Genomic DNA, 15,176 nt, shown 5'->3' with positions numbered 1-15,176 from the left:
AAGCTCGTTTTCTCCCTTTTTTTGGTCAAAACAGGCATTTTTGGTGGAACCCACCTCTCTTCTACAGCTGATTACTAAAGAATGGAAAATGGTAGAAACAAGCTTTTTTTTTGGATGAAAGAAGAGAGTCTGTTCTTCATATTGGTAGGTTCAGCGTTTATATGATCATAACACACAGTTTTCTGTGGCTCTTCAAAAATGAGTAAAAATGCTCAAAAACCCTGGCAGTGAATGAGTTAATAATTACAGTGATTCAAGTAAATTAAATGTCATGCCAAGCTGTAGAAGAATGTCTCATTGACTCTGAGACACCACAGACACCAGATCACGATTACTGTGGATTACTAGGATACCCACACCCAACAGCCGAATAATATGACGATCTGGCTGTTAGGTGTGGTGACTGAGCTGGAAAAATGCTTATCTTAAAACTGTCATCACTACTGGCAACCACTTAACCACTTGTTGATACAATATGAGCATGATGTTATATTTACCAAGGCATTAAACTAGTGATGGAGACTATAAACCTATCAGTAAAGTACAACAGTTTAAGTGAGCTATTTTCATAGACTGCAACCATAGACTATGCGATCAGAGAATCAGCCCCCTCTTTGGTTTTAGGCTAGTTAACTCTTTTTGATAAGCTGTTTTCACTACTCAGCTCTGTGCTATATTATGTATTATTTGTTATTCTCTTAGTTTCTGGGTTAATAAGGTTCTTAAGGTGTTATTTATGGGCACTACTATGACAAATAACCATAATGTATATTGATGTTTCTATTCAGGCCATCGGCCGTCTTTGCAGCTGTGCAGCTAAAATAACACCGTCTGTCAAAACAGCTTGTGTGTGTATGTGCGCACATTCACACTCTACAACAGTCCGTTTTAGCAGCAGTAATTTATTATTCATAGGAGGAAGAGGCTCATCTTGCCGCTTCACATTGTTCCCCCACCTCTCAAACAAAATTGCCCGCTGAAAAACACACACACTGTGCCCACCTTCCTCCTGTACACACTCATCCCACGAGTGTCCCTTTGAGACTCATAAATAAATCAAAGATTTTACCAGCACTGCTCTCCCAGACCACCATCTGTTCCCTGTGGGACATGGACTCCTTTCTCTGCAGCTCTGTGGTTCTTCCTGGTGTCTCGTTACCCAGCAAGGACGCCCTGCTTCATCACAGGATGCTAAAGCTTACCAAAACTGTACCCTGGTGGAACACAAGTTTTACCCCATCACTCTTCAGTGTTCGTTTGTTGGCCCCACTGTCCCATTTGTCATTTTTCTTTTGCTCAAAGTGGAGCTCAAGGAAATAAAGACAATGGATGAGCGGCACTGTGCTAAACAATCTATTAAACAAGAGGAAAAAGATTCAGGAAGGCATGGTGCTGGCAGACTACAACTTCTTCCACTGCTGCTCAGTGTCAATGAGGAACAGATGGCTTAGATCTCCTGTAAAATATCAAATAATTTCCACTATCTTCTGCTAGTTGTTAACTCATTCACTGCCAGCCATTTTCAAATCAGGTAACTCCCCACTGCCAGGGTTTTTGAGCATTTTTACTCATTTTTGAAGAGCCACAGAAAACTGTGTGTTATGATCATATAAACGCTGAACCTACCAAAATGAAGAACAGACTCTCTTCTTTCATCCAAAAAAAAAGCTTGTTTCTACCATTTTCCATTCTTTAGTAATCAGCTGTAGAAGAGAGGTGGGTTCCACCAAAAATGCCTGTTTTGACCAAAAAAAGGGAGAAAACGAGCTTTTTGTGAAAAATACATTTCAAGCAGAAAAGTGCCTTTGACACTAATATTTCTTGCTTTGTGACACCTCTAACATATAAAATAGTTTTTCACTTCTATAAAACAGAAATAACACTGAGAAAGGTTATGTTTTATCAAAACAATTTATTTACAAATATATGAAAAAATAAAATTCACTGACAAGCTGCCCGAGGTTGTATTCTAGCCCCTCCCATTGAAAAACGTAATTGACGTCTATAGACGTCAATGGCAGTGAATGAGTTAAAAATGACTCCTGACTTCCATTAAGCAATAAAGTTAAAATCTGTTTTTCTTCTGAACTCAGTGACTCTGTCCTTCACTTTGACACATTTCATACCATGGCATAGGTTAAAGGCCCAGTGATTTGTGTTTTAATTTAGTTAGTTCTAATGATACAGTGCTTTTATTGTAGTGGATTTTTTAAAAATTGAGAACATTTAACAGAGAGATTTAAAAAAAAATTGAGAAAGTTTAGCAGGATAGACCCAGACATACTGAATTTTACTCCAGAAAACACAATGTCCCCCCGTCATGTCTTTAGAGATCCCTTACTGCTAAACAAACAGTGACATCTTTTAAACTTCATAGCTCTAGTTAGTATCAGAGTTCAGCTGCTTTGGCTTTGGTCAGGACTTTGAGGTCAGTTGGCATCTTTCCGTCACTAAAATAGGAGCAATAAATATTTGTTGGGAAGCTTTTCTTGTTGGCTTATCTCTTCCCTTCTGACAGAAACTCCATTCCGGGTTTCTCTGAGGCGTGGGCTTTTATCATCAGAGTTCATCCTTTAACCTATAACAAAATTAAAATATTCTCAAGCATGATCAACGGTTAATTACGGTACCGGCCGGAGTACCGGGAGCAGTTTGGAAGAACAAAAAGACGCGGAGACTGTTCTAAATTGTCATTCCAAACTAACTCAAAGTTTATTCTTTGTGCAGCAGTTTTTTATAGGCAGACAACAAGTTTCAGTTCAGACCCTGCCCACTGGGTGGGGTGGTGTCCTGACAGTTGGAATCCTTTGTTCAGCAAGGGCAATAAAAATGCACTCACAAGACCTATAAATTTTACACAGAAGTCTTCTACATCCTGAGTTCTGACACAAAAACCAGATGGTCTTCACATAAACATCTTCTGCAAGGGAGTGATAGGTAAAAGAGTGATTTGTTGGTGTTTTCCCTCCAACCTTAGTATCTAGTTTCACGGCAAAAGGAGATGAGGTTGAAACAAAGGGCATTGCAAACAATACTCAGCAAATGCTACCATGGTATCAAAATATCACAACACCTTCTCTCTCTCTCACACACAGTGTCAGTAGAGGAAAGAAATTGTGAGAGTGTGACCATGAAAGTTTGCATACTATGTCCTAGAAAGCATGTTTCATAGCTGTTGTTTGTTCTCACATTTCTGCTTTTTTTTCTACTGTCTGTGTAGCCGTCGCATTGAAATGTAATTATTATGTGATTGCAATGTTCAAAATTTGGTGTTTAATCTGGATTCATGTTGTGTTGTCGCCACCTACTGGTGGGCCTGAGTGTGGCGCTTTGTGGTGCGCATGCTTTGGGGTGAGGCTCAATTAAGCGCACGTGTCACCAGAGACTGAAGGCTCGAGCCAGAAAGAGAATGCTAGCCTGTGCAAAGGGTGGAAATATAGACGATATGGACTACAATTGCTCATGAATGTTCAGTAGAAAGGCGCACACGTTTTTCACGGTGTTTGCTGGTGAAAAGAAGATTAAAATACTGGCTGAACATCAGTTGGAGCATGGCCCTTTATTCTACTTCGAACATGAAAAACCTTCAGGAGCAGTTACAGTGAAAAACGTGGCCTGTTATGGAGCAAGCAGCCAGAGCCCTGCACGCCATTCTTCCAAGACGGCAGCCCACGTGGAAGAGTAGACTGTGAGTTCTTACATCAGCGAAACGTTTGAACTGCATAAAGAGATCTAAGAAAAGGCCAAAAAGAAAATTGTATGGTGTAGATATTGTACATTTGTTCATTTATTGAAAGTTTATTACTGTGCTGTTTGATATTTAAGGTAGTGTACTCTGGGTAAGTTTCCTTTTATTGTTCTAAGTTGTTGGTTCAAAACATTGTAATGGAGCAGAGTACACAAGAAACTCATATCCTTGAGCAAATACTTATAGCCTTAGAAGATGAAAAGGCACAGTTAGAAAAGAAATTAGAAACTGAACTTGAAGATGCAGAAAGAGAAGAAGTTGAAGCACGCATAGGAGAAATTTATGGAGACCTTGAAATACACAAAATAGGGCTGCCTCAGCCGTCATCTAAACCTGACGCAGAGGTGAGACGGACAGACCGTCAAAGGCAACTAACAGAAAAAATGCGTGAGTTTAAACAGACAGAGATAACAAGCAAAGAAAGAAAGTTTATGTCAACATATTTAAACTTTAAGGCAGAAATTCAGCTCACTAGGTCCAAACTTAAAGAAGAATGTTCTAAAGCAGAATTAGCTGAAATGATCAAGTCAGTAGAAAAATGTGAGTTAGACCTACAGCAAGATTATGTGGCTTTACGTGCACTGACTACACCATCTCAAGATATGAGAAGAAAGATGGATAGCTGTACTTCAGTTTCTGCTGAGATGATGATACTTCTGAAAAGGCGTTACGCAGATGTTGACAAAGAGTTTGATGCAGGAGCTGTAAAAGAATCACTCCTTCAGTTACTCCAAAGAGAAGGTGCAGAATCAATTTATGGCTCAACTGTGTCTAGAGCTGGAAGAAATAGCCAGCACAGCCATAGTCAGCAAGGAAGTCATGTATCTGCAAGGAAAGCAGAGGCAGCAGCACGACTGGCATCAAAGCAAGCTGAAATAAACAGAGAAATGGAAATATCTGCCCGGAGAAAGGAGATATTAGCTCAACAAGAGCAATTGAAAATGTTGGAAAATCAAAGAGATCTTGAGGTCATTCAGGCAGAATACAATGTATATGCTGAAGAGGAATCAAAAATGAATGCTGAAATAAGAAATTGTGAAGTAAGGAGTACTTTGTCTTTCAGCCAGCTTCCTAGACCACTTAGCAGTCCCCCATGCACCCAAGTTCCTCAGAGCACTGCACCTCCTCACTCTGAAGGTAAATTCATCCTGACCTCACAAAGTGTTCACGCCCCTCACTATGATACTCAGGTGGTGCCAAAAGAAAGTGAGCTCTCTCTGGTGCAGGCATTAAAAGAGTCCTTAGTAATGTCTAGACTCCCAGTGCCAGAGCCGTTTACATTTACAGGAGACCCACTTAAATTTGTTGAGTGGAGCACTTGCTTTAAGGCGCTTATCGAGACTAGCTGCACAGATTCAGCCCATAAGCTGTTCTACTTGAAGAAGTACATTGGTGGAGAAGCTCTCTGTGTTTTAGAAGGGACATTTTATCGAAGTGACGAGGAAGCTTACAAACAAGCTTGGGATGCTCTGAACAAACGCTATGGACACCCATTTGTAGTTCAAAGAGCCTTTAGGGGAAAACTAAGCCGTTGGCCAAAGATTGGTCCAAAGGAGTCACTTAAATTGAGAGAGTTTAGTGATTTCCTCATTTCTTGTAAGAATGCTATGCCTCACGTCCAAGGCCTCAAGGTTTTAGATGATTGTGAAGAAAATCAAAAAATATTGCTGAAACTTCCTGACTGGGCCACAACCCGCTGGAATCATTATGTCACAAAATTACTGGATGAAGAAAAGGCATATCCAGGGTTTGCAGAATTTGCGGACTTTGTGGCTGAAGAGGCGCGTATAGCATATAATCCTGTTTCTTCTCTGTTTGCCTTAAAAAACACATTTGAAAAACCTGAGAAAGAACAAAAACGTCTGAAGGCCAGTGTCCTGGTGACATCAGCAAATGGGTCTAAAGATGTGAAGAACACAACTCCAGTTCAGAGCCAAAGAAAATCAAAACCCAACCCTTCCTCAACTCAGAACAAACGGAAACTTGAATGTATCTGCTGCAAGCAAAATCATTTTATCTATAAATGTGCAAAGTTTACAGCAATGCTGCTTGAAGAAAAGAAACAGTTTATTAGGGACAACAATATGTGCTTTGCTTGTCTGCGAGTCGGCCACATTTCCAAAAACTGTCGACAGAGAGCAACATGTAATGTCTGCAGACGAAGCCACCCTTCTCCTCTCCATGAAGATCCTCCACTGGGAAATGAACCTGAACCACCATCAGAAGAGGAGAATGCAGCCACCGTATCGTGCAGTGTGAGAGTGGGCAACAATGATTGCACTTCAATGATCGTTCCAGTGTGGCTTTCTTCATCAGCGAAGAATCAAGAGACATTGGTTTATGCTCTGCTAGACACCCAAAGCAGCAACACATTTATTGACCAAGATATTTGTGAAAAGATACAGGCAAGCAGGGAACCAGTGAAGCTAAGGCTGACAACAATGACTGACAGGTGTTCGATTGTACCTAGTCAAAGAGTGGATGGACTGAGGGTAAGAGGGTACAACTCAGAAAAGTACATTGACTTGCCACCAACCTACACTCAAGAGTACATTCCATTGGAGAAACACACTATTCCAACTCGAGAGACAGCAAAAAAGTGGCCCCATCTACTTAGCATTGCAAATGAAATGCCAGATCTCTTGGACTGTCCTATAGCTCTTCTCATCGGTTACGACTGTGCAAGAGCGCTAAAGCCAAGGGAAGTCATACCAGGAAAGGATTATGATCCCTATGCAATAAAAACAGACTTAGGGTGGAGTATCGTGGGAGCCATTAAGCCATGGAAAAGTTCAATGGGAGCAGCAGGGATCTGTCATCGTGTCACAGTAAAGGAGCTGCCATCTGTCACGCCTGCTTCTGTGATTAAAGCACTTGAAAATGACTTTCTGGACACAAACCATAAAGAAGGGAGTGTATCTCAAGAGGACATTCAGTTTCTAGAGATGCTGAATGAGAACATTCACTACAATGAGGAAGGCCATTTAGAAATGCCTCTGCCTTTTAGAGAACGCCCACAGCTTCCAAATAACAAGCAGCTTGCAATGTTTCGCTTGAAACGTTTAAAAGGAAAAATGGATAAGAACCCAAAGTACAAAGAAGACTACATCAAGTTCATGAATAGTGTCTTTAAAGATGGTGATGCAGAGGAAGCAGATGGCACATCAGGTAGTAACACATGGTACATTCCGCACCATGGCGTGTATCATCCCAGGAAGCCAGAGAAAATTCGAGTTGTTTTCGACTGCTCTGCTAAACACGAAGGCATCTCTTTAAATGACCACCTACTCACAGGCCCAGACTTGATTAATGCTCTGGCAGGGGTTTTGTGCAGATTTCGAGAGCATCAAATAGCAATTATGTGTGATGTGGAAAAAATGTTTCATCGCTTCCATGTCAACCCAGAGGATCGAGACTTCTTAAGGTTTCTGTGGTGGAAGGACGGGAATACAGATACTGAGCCTAAGGAGTATCGCATGCGAGTGCACATTTTTGGAGCGGCATCATCACCGGGATGTGCTAACTATGGCATGAAGTATCTCGCCAGGGAACAAAAAAAGGACTACCCGCTGGCAGCCAGATTCATTCACAAAAACTTTTATGTGGATGACGGGCTAATCAGCATTGATTCAGTCAGGGAAGCCAAGCAGCTGGTCTGTGAAGCACAAGAGGTCTGTGCAAAAGGGAAACTGCGCTTGCACAAATTTGCATGCAACAACAAGGAGGTCATGAGCATTATCCCAGAAACAGAACGAGCCAGCAAGACCAAAGATGTAAACCTGAACTACTCTGTAATTCAAATGCAAAGTGTGCTGGGAGTAAAGTGGAACATAGAGGCTGACGTGTTCTCATTCAGTGTAGCCCTCAAAGAAAGGCCAGCCACACGCCGAGGAATTCTAGCAACAGTTGCTAGTGTGTATGACCCGTTAGGTTTTCTCTCACCCTACATTTTGACAGGAAAACAAGTACTCCAGGAAATGTGCAAACGCGGAGTGGGATGGGATGATCCTATTCCTCCGGCACTAGAGACCAAATGGAAAGCATGGCTCGGTGACTTGGAGAATCTAAAAAGGATTGAAATACCAAGATGCCTTGTTCCTGAGAACTTTGGCAAGGTCAAAAAAATTGAGCTGCATCATTTTTCGGATGCCAGCAGCAGTGGCTATGGACAATGTTCATACATCAGGATTGTTGCTGATAAGAACGTGCATTGTGCACTGGTCATGGGTAAAGCCAGAGTGGCACCCACAAGAATAATCACTATCCCACGCCTTGAGCTCACTGCAGCTGCAGTTTCTGCAGCTGTAAGTAACTTCCTCAGGTCAGAGCTCGAGCGGAAAATTGACGAGGAGTTTTTCTGGACAGATTCTAAAGTGACGCTTGGATACATAAAAAATGATGCTCGTCGCTTTCATGTCTTTGTGGCAAATCGAGTTCAGAAAATAAGAGACTCTACTGATCCGAAGCAATGGTTTTACATTGAATCTGATCAAAATCCAGCTGATCACGCGTCTAGGGGCCTCAAGGTGGCAGATCTGCTAAGCTCGAATTGGCTCACTGGACCTAAATTCCTATGGGAAAGGGAAATTGTCACAAACCAACATTCCCCTGATCTTCTTGTTGGGGACCCAGAAGTAAAGGTCCTGAAAACAAATGCCCTTGAAGAAAACAGCTTTCTTGAGAGGTTCTCAAGATTTTCCAATTGGGATACAGCTCTTAACGTTGTGGCAAGAATTAAAAGACTTGCAAGGAGAGATAACTCAGGACCCATTAGTGTAAAAGAAAGACAAATGGCTGCTTTTGTACTCCTCCAGGCAGCACAGAGGGAAGCCTTTAAAGAAGAGCTCAAATGGTTCAGTCAAAACTCAGCTGGACTACCAAAAACTCATAAAATGTATCAACTTGATCCTATTTTGGTAGACAACCTGCTTAGGGTTGGAGGAAGGTTGAGAAAATCCTCAGCATCATTTGCATTGAATCATCCAGTAATCCTTCCAAAGGAAGGCATTGTCACACAACTCGTTCTTGACCACTGTCACAAGAAAACGCAACACCAAGGCCGAGGCCAAACTCTGAACAAACTCAGGGAAAGTGGCTATTGGATCATAGGTGGCAGTAAGGTAGTGGCCAAATACATTAAAGGGTGTGTCAATTGTAGAAAAGTGCGTGGGCCAGCTGAAGAACAACGCATGGCTGACTTGCCATTTGACAGAGTGGATCCTTCGCCCCCATTCACCTACACTGGAGTTGATGTTTTCGGTCCCTTCTACACGAAACAAGGTCGAAAGGAATGGAAGAGGTATGGCCTATTGTTTACGTGTTTAAGCTCGAGAGCCGCGCACATTGAGATGTTGGAGGATCTCTCCACTGACGCATTTATAAACGCTTTAAGATGCTTCATAGCAATCAGAGGCACAGTCAGACAGATTCGTTCTGACCAAGGGACAAATTTTGTCGGAGCTAAGAACGAGTTCAAGAAGGGTCTGTTGGAATTAGACAAGGAGATGATTTCTACTTATCTAGCTAAAAACCAGTGTGACTTTCAAATGAATGTTCCTGAAGCTAGTCACAGAGGAGGCATTTGGGAACGACAGATCCGCACTGTTAGGAATGTCATGAGTTCTGTCCTAGCCCAAGCCACAGGGAGGTTGGATGACACCTCATTGAGAACTTTCTTCTATGAGGCCATGTCAATTTTGAACCATCGTCCACTCACTACTGATACAATCAACGACCCCAACAGTGCTGAGCCTTTGACGCCTAATCATTTGCTCACAATGAAAGAGTCTGTGCCACTTCCGCCTCCTGGTAGATTTGTAAGAGAAGATTTGTACGCCAGGAAGAGGTGGCGGAGGGTGCAATATTTAACAGAGTTGTTCTGGAGCAGGTGGCGCAAGGAATACCTAACCAGCATTAGTTTAAGACAACGATGGCATACTTCTAAACAAAATGTACAGGTTGGAGATGTAGTGATTTTAAAGGAGGACAATATTCCAAGAAATGAGTGGAAATTGGCAAGGGTGGTTGAAGCCAATGAAGATGATGATGGTTTAGTGCGGAAGGTTAAGATCCAAATAGGGCAAAAGGATCTGGGAAAGAAAGGTGAACGTTTGAAACAAGTCTCTTTTCTTGAGAGACCAGTTCAGAAACTAGTGGTACTAGTTAAAGGGTCTAAACTACAGTGAAGTAGTACAAGGGTTAAGAACACAAACATAATATGTGATCTATAAGTTTATTTAAGAAGTGTTTTTTTTGTAACATAAGTTGATGTTTGATTGTCAATTTATTAAAAATTACAGGATTTAATTTTGTTTAACACATGTAAATAGAAATCCTTTGTAATTTTGGTGGCAGTGTAGCCGTCGCATTGAAATGTAATTATTATGTGATTGCAATGTTCAAAATTTGGTGTTTAATCTGGATTCATGTTGTGTTGTCGCCACCTACTGGTGGGCCTGAGTGTGGCGCTTTGTGGTGCGCATGCTTTGGGGTGAGGCTCAATTAAGCGCACGTGTCACCAGAGACTGAAGGCTCGAGCCAGAAAGAGAATGCTAGCCTGTGCAAAGGGTGGAAATATAGACGATATGGACTACAATTGCTCATGAATGTTCAGTAGAAAGGCGCACACGTTTTTCACGGTGTTTGCTGGTGAAAAGAAGATTAAAATACTGGCTGAACATCAGTTGGAGCATGGCCCTTTATTCTACTTCGAACATGAAAAACCTTCAGGAGCAGTTACAGTCTGAAACACGTATGTGTGAAAATTATAAAAAAAATAAAAAAATAAATCGTGAAAGGGTAATACTATTTTACAGCACTGTCCTTCCTGGTTTTTTTTGTTGTTGTTTTTTTTGGGGGGGAGGGGGTTGATGGGGGGAGGGGTTAAAAAAGTCTCTGTTTGTTTATACAGATTTTCCTTGCTTCTTTGTGGACATCTGCGTAGCGCTCATAAGATTCCCCTGTGCCTGATCATTTTCACCTCTGTTTAAACAGTATTGCTTCTCTCCTTATCAGTTCTCCATTTGCTCTTTACTTGTTCCTCTTTTGCTCTCTGTTTTTTAGAATCCTGCTGTGGTTTTGAAGCCCTTTGGACTTTGTCTATCTCAGCTATTAAAGGTTCATCTTTTGCGATTTAACGTCCCTCTGCATCCTGCATTTGCAGACCCTCACGAACCTTTACAGAGGAGTAATACTCCCATTTTGAATTCTAAAAAACACACAATGTCCAGCATTGTTGCATCTTGAACAATATTTAAAACTTAACAGTGGTTGTGTGTGTTACCAGGTACCATTAGTTAGTTTGCGCAAGGGCAGAGAAGGGACCTGATAACTTCACTACCTTTCCAAAAAAACCAGTGAGTTCCACTTGACGCCTTCAGAATCAGTTAATTTTTTATACGATAGCTTTAGCGTATTAAATGAAGCCATTAAAAACATTAGACGATACAAATTTTATTTTGACACAGAAGGATGAGGATGAGCCTTGTATCAAAATGTAGCTAAGAAATTGACCTTTGAAATGCTGAAACTTGTTTAGGTCCAGCCACTTGCCCACCTGCATGTTTCGCACTGCCCAAATGTGTCGAGGCAACTGTTGCTGTGATTTGGCGGTACATAAATAAAATGTAATTCAATTTTTCAGCCCTCAAAATTGAACGTAAGATATCTTCATGGACACATACAGGCTAAAAAATGTTGGAAAAAATAAGGCAGTTTAAAAAGTACCAAGTTGCACCCCAAACCTATGTGCTTATAGGCTTCATAACTCATATTATGAAGGTCAGATTTCACTTGGCTACATTAAATATACTCAAGTTAGCATAAATAAAAGATTGATGGTCCTGGTTCTACATCACTAACTGCCCTAAATAGCCATTTGCTGACCATAAGACAGCATCCTGACCTACTGATGGTTTAGAAGAGGCTTTTCACAACCACATGCAGCCTGATTTACATACCAGCTGCACTATGTCTTTGCAAAGAAAAAGAAGGATCAAGAGTCTAAACTGCAAAACTGCAACCAATAACAAGGCTGGCTCTAATCGCCTGCATTCAAGAATGGGTATACATAACATGTAGACTAATGGTTACTGAATAGTTAGCTTTATGCAACAGCAAGAGATTTGCAGGCAGTCTCCACTCACTGAGTTAATCACTGGATTAATTGAGTAATATAGTGGTACGGTCTACGTAGTGGTGGGGTGAGCCGGCATGTGTGTGCGCCTGTGTGTGCGCCTGTGTGTGTGAGGGAATCTTTGCTTCCTCAGGAGATGGCGTGAATGGGGTCTTTTGTGTGCACACGTCACAGTGCTTACACCCACTCAGCTAAGCAGGCGGTCTCGAAACCTTGCAGAAACTTTAACAAGGACATTGTGGCGAAACAATGCACCGAACGGAAACAATCGGGGTCAGGGTTAGCAAATATAATCCTTGAGCCGTTTGCTGTGTGGGTCAATCGACTCTGAAATGGGGCACCTCAAGGCTAGAGGGTCACACTCTGTGTGTGTGTGTTCCTGTCTAGCTATCTTTGTGAGGACCGAAATCTGCATTCTACTATACTTGTGAGAACCAACAGTCACTTGTGAGGACACACACACCGGTGCTCACAAGTTTGAAGGCCTTTTTGAGGCTCAAAATGTGGTTTTAGTGTCAGGGTTACAATTAGGTTATGGTTAGGTTTAGGGTAAGGGTTAGGGTTAGGCATTCATTTTTAATGGTAAAGGGGCTAGGGAAACCATCATGTCAATGAAGGTCCACACTAAGCTAGCTGAACGGGGTTGTGTGTGTGTGTGTGTGTGTGTGTGTGTGTGTGTGTGTGTGTGTGTGTGTGTGTGTGTGTGTAAAAAGAAATAGGATATGAGGTTCGTTCGTATGTTTGTGTTTGGTTTGAGGGCCCAGATTTAAAATAATGACACAATCAAAACCAATGAAGTGTGATTTCAACAAGAGTGAAAGCACAAAACACAATTGCTTGGATTATGCGGATCAGACTGCAGCTTTACTCTGCTTCTGTGGTGACACAAACTACTGGCATGCATGCCAATCAACAACTTATTTCTTTCTCCGATATGAGCTTAGAGGGTGTTCACAGTTAAGCAGAAAAATCACAGTAAATTTAAATAAAAATCCTTGTTTCCCCTCCATACCCAGCTTCAGATGTGTTTTATAACAGCACAGTGAAGTAGACTAGTGTCTTGGCTTGCAGGAAGGAGTGCGTGTGTGTGTGTGTGTGTGTGTGTGTGTGTGTGTGTGTGTGTGTGTGTGTGTGTGTGTGTGTGTGTGTGTGTGTGTGTGTGTGGTTTGCTGATCACATCGGACCATCCTCTGCAAGACAACAGCGTCTCTGTCTCTAGGTACAGGAGCACTCTAAAGGACCTGCATCATTTGATAACTGCCACCACAGGCAAGTTCCCGTCAGCTGTGTAAATAGAAACTAAAAGCAGCCAGCAGGTTAGGATTGTACGTGTTAGAGCAAGGATTGCGGTGAGGTTGACACACTTTCCGCTCTGGGCCTTTGAGTACAACAAATGTTCTTTTAAAATGTGCTCCACTTGTCTGCTTTTCGTAATTGGGTAAATGTGAATACCAAAGGAGAGATGGAAAAGGGACATTTATAAAAGTTTCCACATCAAAAAAAATTAAGACTGTAATAAGCTGACCTATATTAGCTCATGAAGAAATGTTACAAAATTATTTTAAGGGGCATAAATCATTCCTTGTTAAGGCTTAAGAGTGAGGCCAAAGACATGTAACATGTTGTGTAATTTCAATGACTTTATCAGTTCAGTGGGCTCAGCAGTGAGCCACAGATGTTCCAGCTGCAACATTCAACACAAACCAGTTACCGTCAGTTACACTTCCGGTTTCAAATTCTAAAGTAAAACACTTTACAACATGGGAGGTAATGCCCACATTTCATTTAAGAAGAAAAATAAAATAAAAAACAATAAAAACAATAATTATGGGCATTATTTATCTTTACCTGCAACGAAACAAGTCAGAAAGCTAATAGCAAAACTGCTATTTAAAATACTTAGTACATAAAATCCCCCCAGTCACTGGCTCTTTTATTTGGCAGGCCTCTAAGTTAGCTCCCAAATATTTAGAACATGTGACATTCAACATCATTTAATAAACCTCTTAGACCTGTTTTTGTTTTTAGACGCATAAAGTTTCTTACTTTCAGAGTAGATCTTCATTTTTTAGTGTAGCTTGACGGTGCCACAGCATCCTGTGTGCTCGTCACAAAACGACGAGGAAACTTACCGGTAAATGTTTCTGTTAGTTTATCGCTGGCACGTCTTCAGCGTGTCTGTGCTCAGGCTCTGTCTGTGACGGCTCCGTTCATATGTTCATCCATCGGCTCTCACTCTGCCTGCTGATGCTGTGCGCTGCCCGGTCCGGAAGTGACACGCGCGCTGTGTTGTTGTACGAGGACGACTTGGATGGCGGGTTGGGAGGGAGAGGGTGGGCATTCTTTGAGTTATGATTGGACTCGCGGAGGTGGCGCGTGCTAGGGGCCGGCCGACATGGAAGGAAGGCTCGACATGACCGCATGGGTTACTGACGGTCACAAAAGAGCAAGACGTCACGAGCACGACACCCGCACACAAACCAGTGCGCGAAGCCCGAATTCACCTTTATAGACAAATTTAAGATGGGATGCTTGTCGCCATGACAACGCGCGGTGTCGAGCTCCTCGGTGGTGGGAGATTCCTGCCTGGGTGTTTGTTTAATGTATATAATCATTAGCTCATGCAAAATAGTGTTCGTATAAACGTAGTTATTTTTATGTGTAAAACCACACAGACAGCGGTTTAAAATCAACCTCTGGGTAACACTTCAGACCTTACTGTTTCTTCACACTCATCCCTTTACTGTAACCTTACTGTTTAACAGTACACACTGTTAAACAGTAAGGTTTTAACCTGGCATCATCAGAACAATTTGAAGTTTTTTAATGTTTCAGTTAAAGTGTGCTTTAAATCTCTGCATCTTCTTTTTTATCACAACAATGAAAGTCTTATTGAGCCTATTAATGACAAACCTCCCTCTGTGTGAGCGCACTGTAACATCATGGCATCAACAACAACACTGGACTTAAAACCTGTTTTCATTCTATCCTGTACTGTCGTCAATAGATAAGTTAGAAAAAGATAGACTATTCCAGAAAATAATATATTTTTTAAAGCTTTTACTATTATTAAAGGGTCTAAACTTGCCTGTGATATGACACACAATGCTAATCTGACATTTCATTGTACTGTATACTACGATATTTCATATAATGAGTTGTGAAGTTCAAGTGTTTTTAACAACCTGTTTTTTATTTTTGTAGAATTCATCAACATCTGTGGAGGGATGTATTTGAATATCTCCAGTGACACTTTTGCTAACCTGGAAGCTAAGAGAGGGCTTAATCCTGACC

At 41.6% G+C, this 15,176-nt stretch overlaps 1 protein-coding gene across 1 annotated transcript in view; it reads right to left on the bottom strand.

Annotated features, from left to right (window-relative positions):
* The window catches only part of acsl3a (acyl-CoA synthetase long chain family member 3a), a 49,121-nt gene extending 34,843 nt beyond the window's left edge, over nt 1-14,278 (bottom strand). Inside the window, exon 1 of the mRNA XM_082503487.1 lies at nt 14,015-14,278. The gene's annotated coding sequence lies outside the window, so the exon portion shown is untranslated. The remainder of the gene's footprint in view (nt 1-14,014) is intronic.
* Between the last annotated feature and the right edge of the window lie 898 nt (nt 14,279-15,176).

This window comes from Aulonocara stuartgranti (genome assembly GCF_965226115.1).
Source record: "Aulonocara stuartgranti genome assembly, chromosome: 14".
NCBI lineage: Eukaryota > Metazoa > Chordata > Actinopteri > Cichliformes > Cichlidae > Aulonocara > Aulonocara stuartgranti.
This window is presented reverse-complemented; position numbering and strand designations above follow the sequence as displayed.